A 13919-nucleotide genomic window follows, 5' to 3' on the forward strand; every position below is an offset into this window, starting at 1 on the left:
CATGGATTTTGACTGCTTTTCAGAGATTAGAGATATCCTATAACAAAATACGTTATGAGCAAGGCTTAATTAATCCACTTAAATATCTATTTATTTTAAATCGTATTATGCTCAGCCCCTTGTATTTCACCTTGCTGGAAAAGGGCTAACAGTGTTCACTCCTTTGTGATGTCAGCCTCTATTTCTTGGGTGTTGCTGCTGTAGAATTAACGCAGGTTCTTGTGCATGCTACGCACATGTTCTGTCCCTGGGCCACACCCCAAATCCCTCCATTTGATGTTTAGGTGTGGTATAAAATGCAGTGTAATCTAAGTCAGGGAAAGGTTCAGATCACAACACCTCATCCTGTTCACTTGGGGCTATTTGCTGCCATCATGTTTCTTGGTAAGAGACATAAACTGATGTGATATCACGGGAACATCAGGAACAATCTGAACCATCGAACTAAAACAGCATTAAACTGGGCAAGTAGCCACTTAAATGTACAGAATTCTTTTAAGGATGATGGAATCTGATTTCTATTTCCTTATCATAATCATAGGTAGGTACTGCAACATATCTGTAGCCCAAGGTCCTGTAGAGTATGTGTAAAAATTGCAGGTTGCAAAGATTGGAGCGTTTTATTAGGATTAACTAATACTGGGTATTAACATTGTTCTTTCTCCTAAATTTTGTTTGAGGGTCAACTCATGGGTTAACTCTGTGGAGAAGAGAATGTTTTGCATTGATTTTAACATAACTATAAAGAGAGAAAGGCTTGGCCTTTATGTGCACATTAGGTATGTGGAGGAAGGACAAGGTCCTCTAATGCAATAGAATGGTCTGGAAACTTTGCACTGACGTTTCTTTGGTTTGGATTTGTTCTTTTCCTTACATGGGATAGTGAATGAATCTTTCCTCCTCAAGCTGTTTCTCATCTTGCTATGTTGGTGTTTCACAATATTTATCAGAGGAGTCATAAAATACCTCTTTGTCTTCAGATGAAATTTGCAAGCTTTATGTTGTAACTCATCACTAATGAGCCTCCTTGGGAATGTACTGAATATTAATGTACTATTAGGAAAAAGCCAGAGTTGGCTTTCTATGATTGTCTTTTGCTTTTATTATAGCTTGAAAATATTTACCTATGAGTAGTTCTAAGTTTTGCTGTATTTTAAGTTGAATGCCTGAGTTGGAGAAATTTTGCTTTTTTATATCAAAAAAGTTTATCTCTTACCCATCTCTCTGACTTTGCATGCAGTTTCTTTTCCCATGAAGCCCTGTCCCTCCTCCTTTCTACTCTCATCCCACACTTCTACCCATTAAAGTCTCCAGGTCATGCAAGTCTAGACTCAAAAATCTCCTTGCCTTCCTGGATCTCAGGGGCTTGGCACTACTCTGACCAACTAATATGCCTATAGTAACTTATTACCTTCCTTTTCCTATATCACTTTAAACCTTAGGTTTTGTTAATCATTGCATTCGTAGCACTTAATAAACAACCTGGTAAATAATAGGAGCTTTACAAATGTTTTTTAAATGAGGCAATGAATATAAGAGCATTGTACTAAGAGAGGAAGCCCAGGAAAAACATCTAACTATATGGGGAGTAGGGCAGGTGGGTGGTGGAAGGATCTTAGAGAGGATGGAGCATTGTCATTTTGTGGGAGGAGACACTCTTGGGTGAAGAAGACAGGGAAGAATGGCCTCAGTGAATGCAAGGCCTGAAGAATTTGTGAATGAGACATTTGGGATACTTAAAAATAATGTAATATGCTTGGAACTTAAATGCAAAGTGAAAAGGGATATGAGTCTAAAATGGAAGAAGGCAGGATATATGTTACTATAAATTTTCTGCCCGTTAAAATAATTATTTAGCTTGTTAGAATTACCTCTGTTATGTAATGATCAATAGCATAAAAACTTGGTAGGGGTGAGGGCATCTGATTAGGAGAGCTTAAGTATTTATTTTTTTGTGACAGTTACTTCAGAATAAATGCATGGGTATGCCATCCTTTGTTTGAAACAAATGCTTACTGAAATCACAAGCTGAAACTTTCAAAGGTTCAAGGCATTTTTGACTTAATAGTAAAAATAATGCTGGCTCAATGTGACACTAAATGATTGAATATATCCTATGTCATAAAACTAGCTTTCTTTTTTTTTTATTTTTGGTACTGGGGATCGAACTCACGACCTTGTGCTTGCCAGGCAGGCACTTATGCTGCTGAGCTAAATCCCTGGCATGAAACTAGTTTTCATGAATTTTTCTTCTTATTTCAGTTACTAACCATTTAACATATGATACTTATAGTTTGTAAGTAGATAAGCTTAGATCATTTTCTCTAATGATGCTCATGAAGATTAAAGAGATAATATATGCAAAATGCTCAGTATGAAGACTCATGCACAGTGGGTGTTCAAAAATAGAATCTATTTCTTCCTTAAACTCCCCAGATGAGGAAGCTTCTATTTCATCATTAGGAACTTTCAGAAGAAACTTTAAGAAAACAACTCCCTGTCTTCACCAGTACCTGGGCTGAAATATCCGCAGATGCTTTTGTAAGAGTTCACAATTTTGTTGGTGATTTTAAGCAACACTTCTGGTCTTAAAGGTCCTTATTGTATGAGTTGCAGATCATCAAGGCTGAGCTGAGTGCAGAATCTTCAAGCATCAGTGGGATGACATATTTCGTTGCTTACTTGTGTTTAAAATAGCTCTGGTCTCTTTCACCTGAAAGTTTCAGTGAATCATGCTGAGAACTTTTTGACATGTGAGACAGATGGTTTTTCTTGTATTCGTGGGTGGGTAGCAGGTTTGCCTGAGTTACTAATATTGAGGCAGAGTCAAGATGGCTATATTGGAAAATGAAAACATAGACCAGGTTCTCGCCAGGTACAATTCAGGAGAATTACATGGCTGGTGGTTTATTTTGATTAAATTCCAAGATGATGCAATCATCTGACTATTAAAAGTAATTAATTGCTTTGTTTTCTACCTGGTGGTATAATGGCTCCAGAAATGCAAGTTAGAATCCATTTTGCAATAAGACAATGAAACATGAGTACTTGTTACTGTGATTTATTTTTTAAAAAGGTAGGGCAGCTTACCTGCTCGTATTACTATGAGACTTCTCAGAGAACATTTCTTTGGAAATGTGCAATTTTCCAAAGTCTAAAAACTAAATAAATAGTTACTAACATACTTGTTTTAAATGAAGTAAAATTAGAACAAATAGAAGTAATAGAAATTTTGTACATTTCAAATAAATTAGAAGTTGATAGTAAATATATGATCAAAGAAATAGTTACTTGGAAATTCAGAAACACTCTTCCAGATAAAACTTTGATCAAAGAGAATATCAAAAAGAAATGACAGTTTTTTAGAGAGCACTAAAAAATATACTTTATGACTATTTCTTTAGGGCATAGCATATCCTCAAAACTCAGTGAAAAGGGGCTGGGATTTGGCTCAGCGGCATAAATGCCTGCCTTGCAAGCAGGCAGTCGTGAGTTCGATCCCTGGTACTGGTAAAAATGAAAAAGACAAACAAACAAAAAAACTCAGTGAAAAATTTATAACAGCAAATGTTTTTATTAGTCATGAAGAAAAGACCAACAAACAATCTACTCTATCAAAGAAAATCCCTTTGAAATCCACAAAAACTACACACCTCACAAACTCTGAGGGGGAACTATTTAACATATGCAATCACGGGAGGTTATCGTTACTGTTTCATTGTGTGAAGCATGGTTTTCATTTAGGTCAAATGACTTTTTGCCCATTTTCAATGTCATGTTATCTTCTGCTTATATGATAAGTGAAGTAATAGCTGTTCATATGATGGCTACATGAGGGAAAAGGGAATTTGCCCATAGTTAATCAAATGCTAACTTTACATTAATATTACCAGATGTTCCATGTAGACATTAGTTTGATGTATTACTTGAAGGACTTATTTTCATCTACTTTATAGAACCAAAGTAAAACTTCCAGAAAAATCCTACTGAAATTGAAGCACTTAATAGTTTTGTGAATTCTATAGAAAAATGGTTTGAAATTCATCATCAAAAAGTTTTTTTTTTTTTTTTTTTGTTCTGGGAATATAACCTGGACTTCATACATGCTACAAAGTGCTCCAAACTGAGCTACATCCTCAGCCCTTATTATTTTGACACAAGGTCTTACTAACTTGCCAGGCTGGCCTTGAACTTGTGATCCTTCTGCCTCAGTCTCTTGAGTAGCTGGGTTTACAATTATGCAAGCATAAGCTTTATTTTTTCATCAGGTTTGTTGAGGTAAAATTTACATCCTTAAACTTCACCCATCTTAAGTGTTAAACAGTTTGTTGGCCTTTAGTGAATATATGCATTGTGCTGCTCTGCCTGACCAGTGTTGAACATGGCTCTCCCCTTCCAGGTTATCTGGTATCCCTTCTAATCAATACCCACTTTTCTATCCAGCCTCAGGCAATCACCAAAACTGACTTATTTTTGCAGTGAAAATGCAACTAAGTATTTTGGTGGTTGTAATGTCAGAATGTAAACAATGGAATTAATTTAAGAAAGAAATCCATGGAACAGAAGATTATGCATATAACTCATTTCTTTGGAACAAACTGCAAAAGAAATAAATGCCAACATTTACAAATACAGTAAACTTTGGATTATGAGTATCTTGTTCTGCAAGTGTTCCACAAGATGAGCAAACATTTATAATAATTTTCACTTGGTAAATAAGCAATGCCTTAACAAGTCGTACTTGACGCTGATTGTTTCATAGTCACAAACTGAGCCAATGATTCTTCTCTCTCTCTGTCCCTCTCCCCCTCCCCTCCCCTTTCATGTCCCCTCCCTGTCTCCTCCCTTTCCTCCCTCTCCTTCTTCCCCTCCCTCTCCCTGTCCTCTCTCTTGCTATGGAATTGTGGGAAATTGTTTCCCAAAAGCACAACATTATGGAGGAGATCTTATCTGCAGAAGAGAAGGAAAGCAAGGCAGAAGAATCCTTCACTTCAGCTGAGATTAGGGAGATACATAAAATGTGGGGAACAGTACAAACTTCTGTAGAAAAGCACTACCCAAATAAGGCTGTAGTGGTGTGAGCAATGAATCTGTTTACCCACAATGCAGTGTCACATTTCTGACAAATGTTCAAAAGGAGGCAAAAGCAAGTGTCATTGGATAGGTTCCTTGTTAAATTTGCATGAAAAGAATAAAGATTCTATTCAGCCAATAGATAATAGTGATTCAATTAGTGATAACAAAAGCCATCTACACACTAACTCTCCTCTCTCTTGTCTCCCTTGCCCCAGCCACAAAGATTTTCAAAGGCAAATGCAGGTTAATTTGTTTATTTTTCTTTATATTTTATATTATCTATTATTTTATATTGCAGTATTGTAATTATTTTTATGTGAATTTGGGGGGGTTATAAAATGAATCATCTGCATTTCCATTATTTCTTATGGGGAAATTAGCTTTGATATGCAAGTGTTTTGGATTACAAGCATGTTTCTGGAACAAATTATGCTCACAAACCAGGGTTTTACTGTATTTATGTATACACATTAAGTGGTTGAATACTAGGTGTTTTTTTTTTTTTTTTGGCAATGAAGCTGATATTGAATATAAAAAAATCCTTCAGCACACATACCTATTTTGTTTCTGCAAACCACGGTCAGATTTTGGAAGTGTTTTGATTTTCTGAAGAACTACTTTGTAAGTCAGTCCCAACTAATAGTATTGGATTTCCTTTTCTTTATTTTGTAAAGAGTACCCTAAATTTTGGTTCTATCTTGTTTTAAATGTGTTAGAAATTTGTTAGATAAGCAGGTAAAACACAGAGATTTGAAGTTTTAGAAATTTTAATTATGAAAAATAAAGCTTGCAAATAGGAAGGCACTAGAATCTACAAATAGAAGGTAAGACCTGAGCAAATCAAGTGGTGAATCAAACACGGGCAGTACACGGGATTTAATTTTGAAATACTTTTAGTTACACTTTGAATATCTGAGCCCGTGGAAAGACTCTTTTGATGGAACTACCGTTTATATATCTTGTTTAAATAAATAAATAAATAAATATATATATATATCCAGAATTCATAATATGCTGAATTTTAGAAGGCTGTGATTTCAAGGTATCTAAATTTGTTTAAACAGAATTTATTTAATGAACTTTGCTTGTGTAATTTTTTCCAAGAAAGATATTAACGTAGAAAAAGTTTCTGAAAATGCTTTGGCCTGAATATTTATGTATTTCAATATAAAAGTAGGGAAAATAAAAATGTAATCCTTTTGGAAGAATTTTCCTGTACTTGTAGATACTTGAATACTGAAGAGATTTTTCCCAATTAAAAATATTACGGTCTACACAGAAGAGTTCAATGAAAGTGTCACCAACTTCAATTTTATTAACAAAGAAATACACCTTTGATTGAAACCTTTCATTAAAACTTTAAAATAACATAATGAAATGATACATCCTTCATTATTTGTGTGCATGTGTGTGTGTGTGTGTGTGTGTGTGTGTGTGTGTGTGTGTGTGTGTTTGAAGGCAAGGACTCATTTTGTAGTTTAGGCTGACTTTGAACTCATCAGGCAGGACTTCAACTCACAATGATCCTCCTGCCTCAGCCTCCTGACTGCTGGGATTACAGACATGTGTCCCTGTCCTTCATTATACAATCCATCATACAATCAATACACCCTTCATTATACAATCAATAAACATTGTACATATACTGTGGGAGTGTTTCTCTGTGTAGAGTTTTCTCTGTGTACATATATTCCTGGGAGTGTTTCTCTTGCCCAGCATGCATAAGACTGGAAAGCAAAAAGGTATGGAAATGCTGACCCAAATCAGTAGACATCAACTATATCTGGAAAAAATACTTGTAAATATATTGTAGGAAAAGTGTTAACTATAATTTACAAAGAGTTCCTATAAATTGCTAAGACAGTATAAACTCTCCTAAAGCAACATGGAAAAGATGAGTACATGATTCAAAGAGTTAAAATAGCTGCAGTGTGTGTGTGTACACTGCATATATGCATATGATTAAATGAGCACGGGAAAACTGTTGGGAAGATAACATGGACTGTTAACTTTGGTATAGGGATAGAGAGGCTGATGGAAGTAAAAAATTACAGCACTTATCACAGACGACTGACATATGAGGAGGTAGAACGTTTCATGAGTGCCACAGGTGAGGAATAAGAACAAGGACTGTGTGTTTGATAAGAGGGGGTCTTGGACAGTGAATTATTTTCTTCACTACTGGCCTTATGAGGTCATTACATGCAATAGTGACATAGTGACTTTCATGAGATGGCTAGAGCTCTGGTGACTACTCATCATAGCAGTTCAAAGAAGATATTGTGACGCCCTTGGGAAAAAACTCTTTGTAAAGACCAGGCTCCATGCATGCAGTGATTGCTTATTTAAAAGGAGCATCATGTTACTACTCTGAATAGACTCATCTCCCGGGGAATAAAAAGGATCTACATACAGAGCGCTGATCTGTGAGAAGCCCCTCTCTTGGAGGTCCATTTGTTAGAGGCATGAACATCATTAACCCGAGAGCCTCTGCTTGTTGCTATGCCTAGGAGTCCCTGAGGTGCTCTCCGTGAGGCTTACGCAGTGTTGTGTGCTGTGGGGAGGTGTGCTATAACAACATGAAGCCTTCTGAGACATCCTCTCTAGAGGCTCTCGAGGACCTCAGGTGACCAGTGGTAAATACGGAAGATAAAGAGACTGACACCCCAGGGGATTTCTCTTTTGTTAAAAATATAAGATAGGCCCTTTTTCTTCTCAAAGGACTTGCAGTGTTCTCTGGTCCTCTCCATAGTCTCCCTCCAGCCCCAACATCTGCCTTTAGTTCTGATTCTTAGATTTGTTGTATGGTGGGAGAGCCATCAATTCAGAGAAAAACACTGTTTTGGGAAGCTGGAAAAAAGACTTGTTGATGGTAATATTTATTAGCTACATCTGGCTTCTGGTATCATTCAAGACTTGGTGATTCACTGTTGTAGGAAGAGAAAGGTAAGAGGGGGAGAAGGGAAAAAAAAGGGGTATCAGGCATCTACATCAAAGAAAATTTAAAGTTTTTAGGACTTTCAAATGAAAACTAACATCTTCATATTCTTCTCTATGAGTAATTTGATACTTGTAGGTCTTAATTCCAAGAACAAAATTCCCCACCATTAGGGGAATAATATGTATTTTGATTTTTAAAAATATTTCTTTTGTTGCTGAGGCCATGAAAAGAAAAATATTTCTTTTGTTGCCCAGGCTTTCACATGCTTTGTATCACTGAGCTACATCCCCAGCCTTATTTTTCAGTTTAGCGGAGTCTTTTGTATCAATGTTGGGCGGTGATGCATAGTCCTGAGTGGCTCATTTCCTGTGAACCAGTGTGCACCCTGGCTGGGATGACAACTGTGGGAACACTGGGGATTTTTAAAAATTATTTTATTCGGGAATTTGGAGGAGATGTTCATGTTAACAGAAGGATCGATACCAATTTTGCAAACATAAGGAATCTTAAGATGATTTCACCTGACTTTCTGCTGGAGAATCTTTTTTTTGTCTTTTTGAGACAGGGTCTTGCTACGAGGTTCAGGCTGGCCTTGGGCTCACTTTGTAGCCCAAGCTGGTCTCCAACTTGCCACAATCTGCCTGCCTCAGCCTCCCAAGTGCTGGGATTACAGGAGAACGCCACCACGTCTGGCTTGGAGAATCTTAATTTAGGACTACTGCAGTATCATTTTTGTCTAGAGTTGGGTACTGAGCTCCATTTTTTCACTGCCCTTAAACCCAGCTTGTCAGTGGTATTCTGAAGGATGTTAGAGCCTTGGATACCTGATTCCTGTGGGATCTTGCTGTCTTGTTCAGCTCTGCATCCTGAGCAGGTTCCTGTGTGGTGTGATGGTAGTGTGAGATTACCAAGTCAGGTTTTTCATAAGGCCCTATTGGTTACAACTTGCTCTGTGAGGTGTTGAGCTGGCTCTGTATGAAACAATTAAATGACACATCTCCAGCCTTGCTGAGCTTATGTTATCAAGGTAGATTATGACTTCTGGGTCATGTTTGGCTTCCCATGTAGTTTGATGTCTTCTTTGTCTGCCATACCACCCAAGACTGTTTCTGGCATCATATCTATCATCATATTTCAACAGTTTTTATTTGGTATTGTGTTTTAAGCTTAGTCTCTATGCATTGTACTAAGTACATTTTGAAAGAATCTCATTAGATTCAGTGGAAAAAGTGCAAATGAAATTGTAGCTGTTTGGAAAGACCAAACTGTATATGTAAGGTGCCATGACCTTTGCCTGAGATTGTCCCAGGGTGAAAGAATCACATCTATTGCAGAAACTGGTTTCCCAATTCTTATATATACTTATATTTCTTCTGAATGAACCATTAAAGATTTTTTTGTGTGTGCAAGATGTAACTGTGATTCAAGTTTAAGGGATATATAACTAATTTACATACCAAGGTAGAAGGATGATTTCAAATATTAATCTAGAGTTTTCTTATAGATTAATTTTAGAGCACTTTCTTTTTAGAAATCTTTTATTAGCACATACGACTTATACACATCCATGGGGTCCATGTGATATTCCATATATGCATGCAGTATACACTGATCAAATCTATCCATCCTCCAGACTCTAGTAATCACTTTTACTTTCAGATAAACACTGTTCAGCTTGTATCTCTGAGGGAGAACATGTAGAACTTGTCTTTCTGTGTCTAGCATGTTTCACTTACTGTTCCCCCAGCTCCATGCATTTTCCTGCACTTCCATTCACAATGGTAGCGGCTGGTTTTCTTATCCTGCTGATTAGAGATGATAACTTAATTGCATGGTAATTTAAAAAGTGGACTCTGTTGAACTTTGGTTTAAGGCTCAGAAGATTTACATCAACACTAATAAGTAAACTAACCTCTAAGAAAATATTTTATCTTTCCTGTTTCCTGGCGTCAACAATGGTTACTATAACAACAGAATTCCTTGAGATAGGTCATCTCAATCTAAGCCACTACTGAATCTGAAACACACCTCTTTTAGTGGGGTTCCTAACTGGCACCTGATTAGGTCCTTCACCTGTACTTTTCACATGTGACACCTATTTAGGTCTTGTTCCAGCTCTGTTCTGGTTTGGGCCAACCACTAAAATCTCACAGACATCAGTTTCCTCATCTTTAAAATTAGATGTTTGGCTTAAAATAGATCAGAGTACTTTGGGAACCTAAATAGTGTTCTTTGATTATATTACCTAGTCCCTGCATTTTCTTACTGTCTCTCTCCTTCTATCTCTCCTGTCCTCTCGTTCTTCTTCCTCCTCACTAGCGGGCTGGCCCTCCCACTTCTCCTGGCATCTCACACTGTCCTTCAGCCCTGGGCTTTGACCCAGAGGTCTGCTTGCATACGAACTGAGAAGCGGACAGCTTGTGTTTGGAGCAGTGCCTACGCTGCGCGCACCGGTCCAGCTCTACAAAGCGCCTGTGAGTCTTTTCCTTTTAACAAGCACATTCCTGCCAGTGACTGCGAGAGAGTGGAGGGAGGCTGCTGAACCTTCCAGTGCCCAAAGATTTCTGTGTCAGAAGAAGGACTTTGTAAGATAACAATGTTCAACAGATTTGGGCTTGTGATTGTGACCTGAGGGCGGTATGCAGAGCTGCCGGCTATGTCATCCATCAAAAGCATCACACAAATTTAGCGTGCGAAGTTTTGGAGTGAGGAAGGCAGGTCACCGTGCCCTACAGCTTCTGGATTATCTCGCTGCACTTTTGTTAACCAACGATAGGACCAATGAAGTTATCATGTGTTTCTCGCATAATTTGTTGACAAAGCAGTCTAGTGAATTTACGGTTTCCTAAAGACCAGTGTCTGTATTTCATGAGGCAAATGCACTATTCTTGGCTTGGTTTGCCTTTATTCTAATTTTATCATTAGGCAGAAAGGACAAATCAGGTACAAATCAGCTGTTTAGGACGAGACGTGCCTGAGAAGTGTTTCTGTGCACCGTTTTCTGAGGAGGTGGGAAGGCAGGTCTGGGTTGCTGGAGATTAAAAGGATTTCAAGAGCTGGAAATGAGGGAGAAGCCAGAGGCCTCTGCCAGTGCTGACGGCCGCGGGGTGCTTGCACTCTGCGGCTCCCCGGATGAGGGCAGCGGCCGCTGTCCGACGCCCCGCTCTCCGGCTCCGGATTTCCGCGGCAGCGCCCCAGGGGAGCCGGCTCACGGTGCAGCGGCTGCAGGGCCAGGTCCCCAGGCGCACCCCCGGCGCACCCCGGCGCGGTTCGGACAGGGTTAAGGCTACCACCTGCAGTCGAAGTGCGACCCAGATGGGAAGTAGGAAGTGTGGCGCCCGAGCTTCCTGTATAAATAAACGCGCGGCTTCCAGAGCTGCGGCGGCAGCTGCGGATGAGCTGCGCCCCACGCTCCCAGCGCGCGGTTCCGGGGCGTCGCGGTTGCCGGGCGAGGCGGGGAGGTGGCGGGGGCTCCTCCCCTTCCCGGCCGGCGGGGAGGTCCGGGCGCTCCGGGGCTGGTGCAGTCCTGCAAAGTGGAGAGCTGTCAGCCGCAGAGCGCGGAGGGCGAGGGCGGAGAATGAGAGAGCGCCTGCCCCGCGGGGTGCGAGCTGCTCGGGCTGGCGGTGCGCGCCAGGCAGGCTCCGGAGAAGCCCAGCAACCCCGCTCTCCAGCCAGGTAGGTTCGGCGGGCTTCCACCAGCTGCGGGCGGTGCAAGTCAGGGATGGTGCTGGTGTTGAGAGCCAGGGCTTTATTTTCTGCTTCCAGGGCTTAAGCCAGACAGAACCGCATGCATTCTAAATTGCTTGAACACCTGTTAACATTTTAAAATAGATACCTTTGTAAAGGTAAACAAATTAGTTTCGTGTCTAATAAAATGGTCTCTGCAGAATGTATTATAACCCTGAAGACGAGACCGAAAGTTAGCATAATCTTGGGTGTCTGTCTACCTTGTGTCGTTTGGAAATGCACAGCAAGATGTTGACACACATGGCTATGAATAAGATGTTACGGTAACCCCAGAATCCTTCCTGACCGAGTGTCACGCTGATTATTTTATCAGGTAATACTGATAAAATAGAGTGAAACTCTGATCCCGTTCTCCAGTTTGCGTTAAAATGAAACTGATTCCTGTTTCAACAGGGGAAAGGTATTTTTTGCATGCTCCTTTCAGGGTACCTTTTGCTTTCCCCATTAATTCCAGTAATGCTGTTGTAAATGTGCCCCTGATGTGCTAGCATTCAGAGTTCTCAGAATGAATTCCCTCTCCTAGCTGGTGTTCTCTTTCTTTAGGTATCTGTTGTAGACTGTCAGTTTCTGACTGCTTGCTGCTCCGGATCTCTCACCAGAACCTGAGCTTCCTAATAGAAGTATCAGTGTTCTTCTACTTGGGTACTTCTGGATGTTTATGTGAACGTTGAGAAGCATGAATTAGAGGGCAACATAGTTAACACCTTAAACAGTGGATAAGGGGCGTCTGTGCCCAGAAACAAAATAAATGAACTTCGGGGATGACTCAGTTTTTAGGGTGTGTATAAGAGGCAAAAGGAAGCCAGCCAGTCCTGAGTTGCTGGCTACTGAAAGTATCTGCCGCAGCTTTCACTGAGACAAACCTCTTGGTCTGTAGTCCTTGTCCTATCTTATTCTTCTGTGGCTCCCTCTTCTTTACTCCTCCTCCTCCTCCTGTTTGTCTGAGACAGGGTCGCACTATGCAGTTCAGGCTGGCTTTGAGCCCACTTGGTAGCCCAGGCTGGTCTCAAGCTCCCAATGATCCTCCTGCCTCAGCCTCTTGAGTGCTGGGATTACAGGTGTGTGCCGCCAAGAGTCTGGACTATCCTTTCTTCCAAACCTTGGGCTTTTCATGGGCTACAGTCCTTTAAGTACTATGTCTTTCTTTCTTTTTGTACCCCTGATACTGAGATTGAACCCAGGGCCTTCACACTGAGCTACATCCCAGCTCCCTCTTATTATTTATTTTGAGAAAGAGTCTTAAGTTCCCAAATTGTCCAGATTGGACTTGAATTTGTGATTCTCCGTTTCAGCCTCCCAGAGTGCTAGAATTATAGGAGTGGAGCACCATGCCTGGCCTATTAAGTGTTTTTAAAACTACCTTGAGATGAGGGAAAGAAAAAGAAATAAATCTGTAGCCAACTCAGGACACTAATTATATTAGATAATAGATAATGGTATTACGAAATCCAAAAGTATGATTTTACTCCTGCATTTTCATATCTTTGGCTGGCATTTTATTCTTTGTGGGAGATCAACTTAGAAAAATGGGAAAAAAAATCCCTGTTTCAAAAGTAGCATTTAACTAACTGAATGTTTTGAAGGGTTAAAACATACAAGGTGGACCTGTATAGAATGTGAACAGGGTGTTGAGGGGCAGAATTGGGTTGCTTGGCTTTGTATTTAAAATCAGTAGAAAAGGTAAATTCAACCAGAGACCCCCCAAACCTATCACCCTAGATAACTTACTCTTGCACTGCTGTGCTGGAAGGAAGGCTCGAGGGTGGTCAAACACCATCCATTTACCCAGCGTTTTACAAATATTTACAGTCATCTGTGCCAAATATCTTTCTGCTGAGCCCTGAAAAACATTCTGAGCATTCAAAAGCCTCATTCTCATGAATGGTTTCAGTTCAGGGGCGACGTAAAGGCATCCAGGTTTCTAAAGTAGGTCAGTTTAAGACATGTCTTTTAAAAATAATCAGTTTTTGGATCTCAAATTATGAACTAGGTTTTGCAGCCAAACTCTGCAGCAAAGAGAAAAATATGCTCTCTCTAGAAAGAAAAAAAGTTTATTTTATCTGCCTAGTATGACTGGCTTCCTGGAAAATACCTTTCTCTTCAAAGGTGTGAATACTTTTAATCTGAAAGTACCTTTAGAATTCCCTTTGGAAAA

General features: G+C 39.8%; 1 protein-coding gene across 3 annotated transcripts in view; it reads left to right on the forward strand.

Annotated features, from left to right (window-relative positions):
* Rnf144b (ring finger protein 144B) overlaps positions 1-13919 on the forward strand; it is a 181607-nt gene that overhangs the window by 95785 nt on the left and 71903 nt on the right. Inside the window, exon 2 of one of the 3 annotated variants that reach the window (XM_003468763.5) lies at positions 10337-10491. The exons of 1 other annotated variant lie outside the window; for it this stretch is intronic. The gene's annotated coding sequence lies outside the window, so the exon portion shown is untranslated. Of the gene's footprint in view, positions 1-10336; positions 10492-11510; positions 11693-13919 lie in introns of those variants that run through there. One more of the 3 variants, XM_005003282.4, reaches the window with a different exon arrangement.

Source organism: Cavia porcellus, unplaced genomic scaffold, assembly GCF_034190915.1.
Source record: "Cavia porcellus strain 051 isolate PalLab524CR breed Dunkin Hartley unplaced genomic scaffold, mCavPor4.1 scaffold_13, whole genome shotgun sequence".
NCBI classification, from domain to species: Eukaryota; Metazoa; Chordata; class Mammalia; order Rodentia; family Caviidae; genus Cavia; species Cavia porcellus.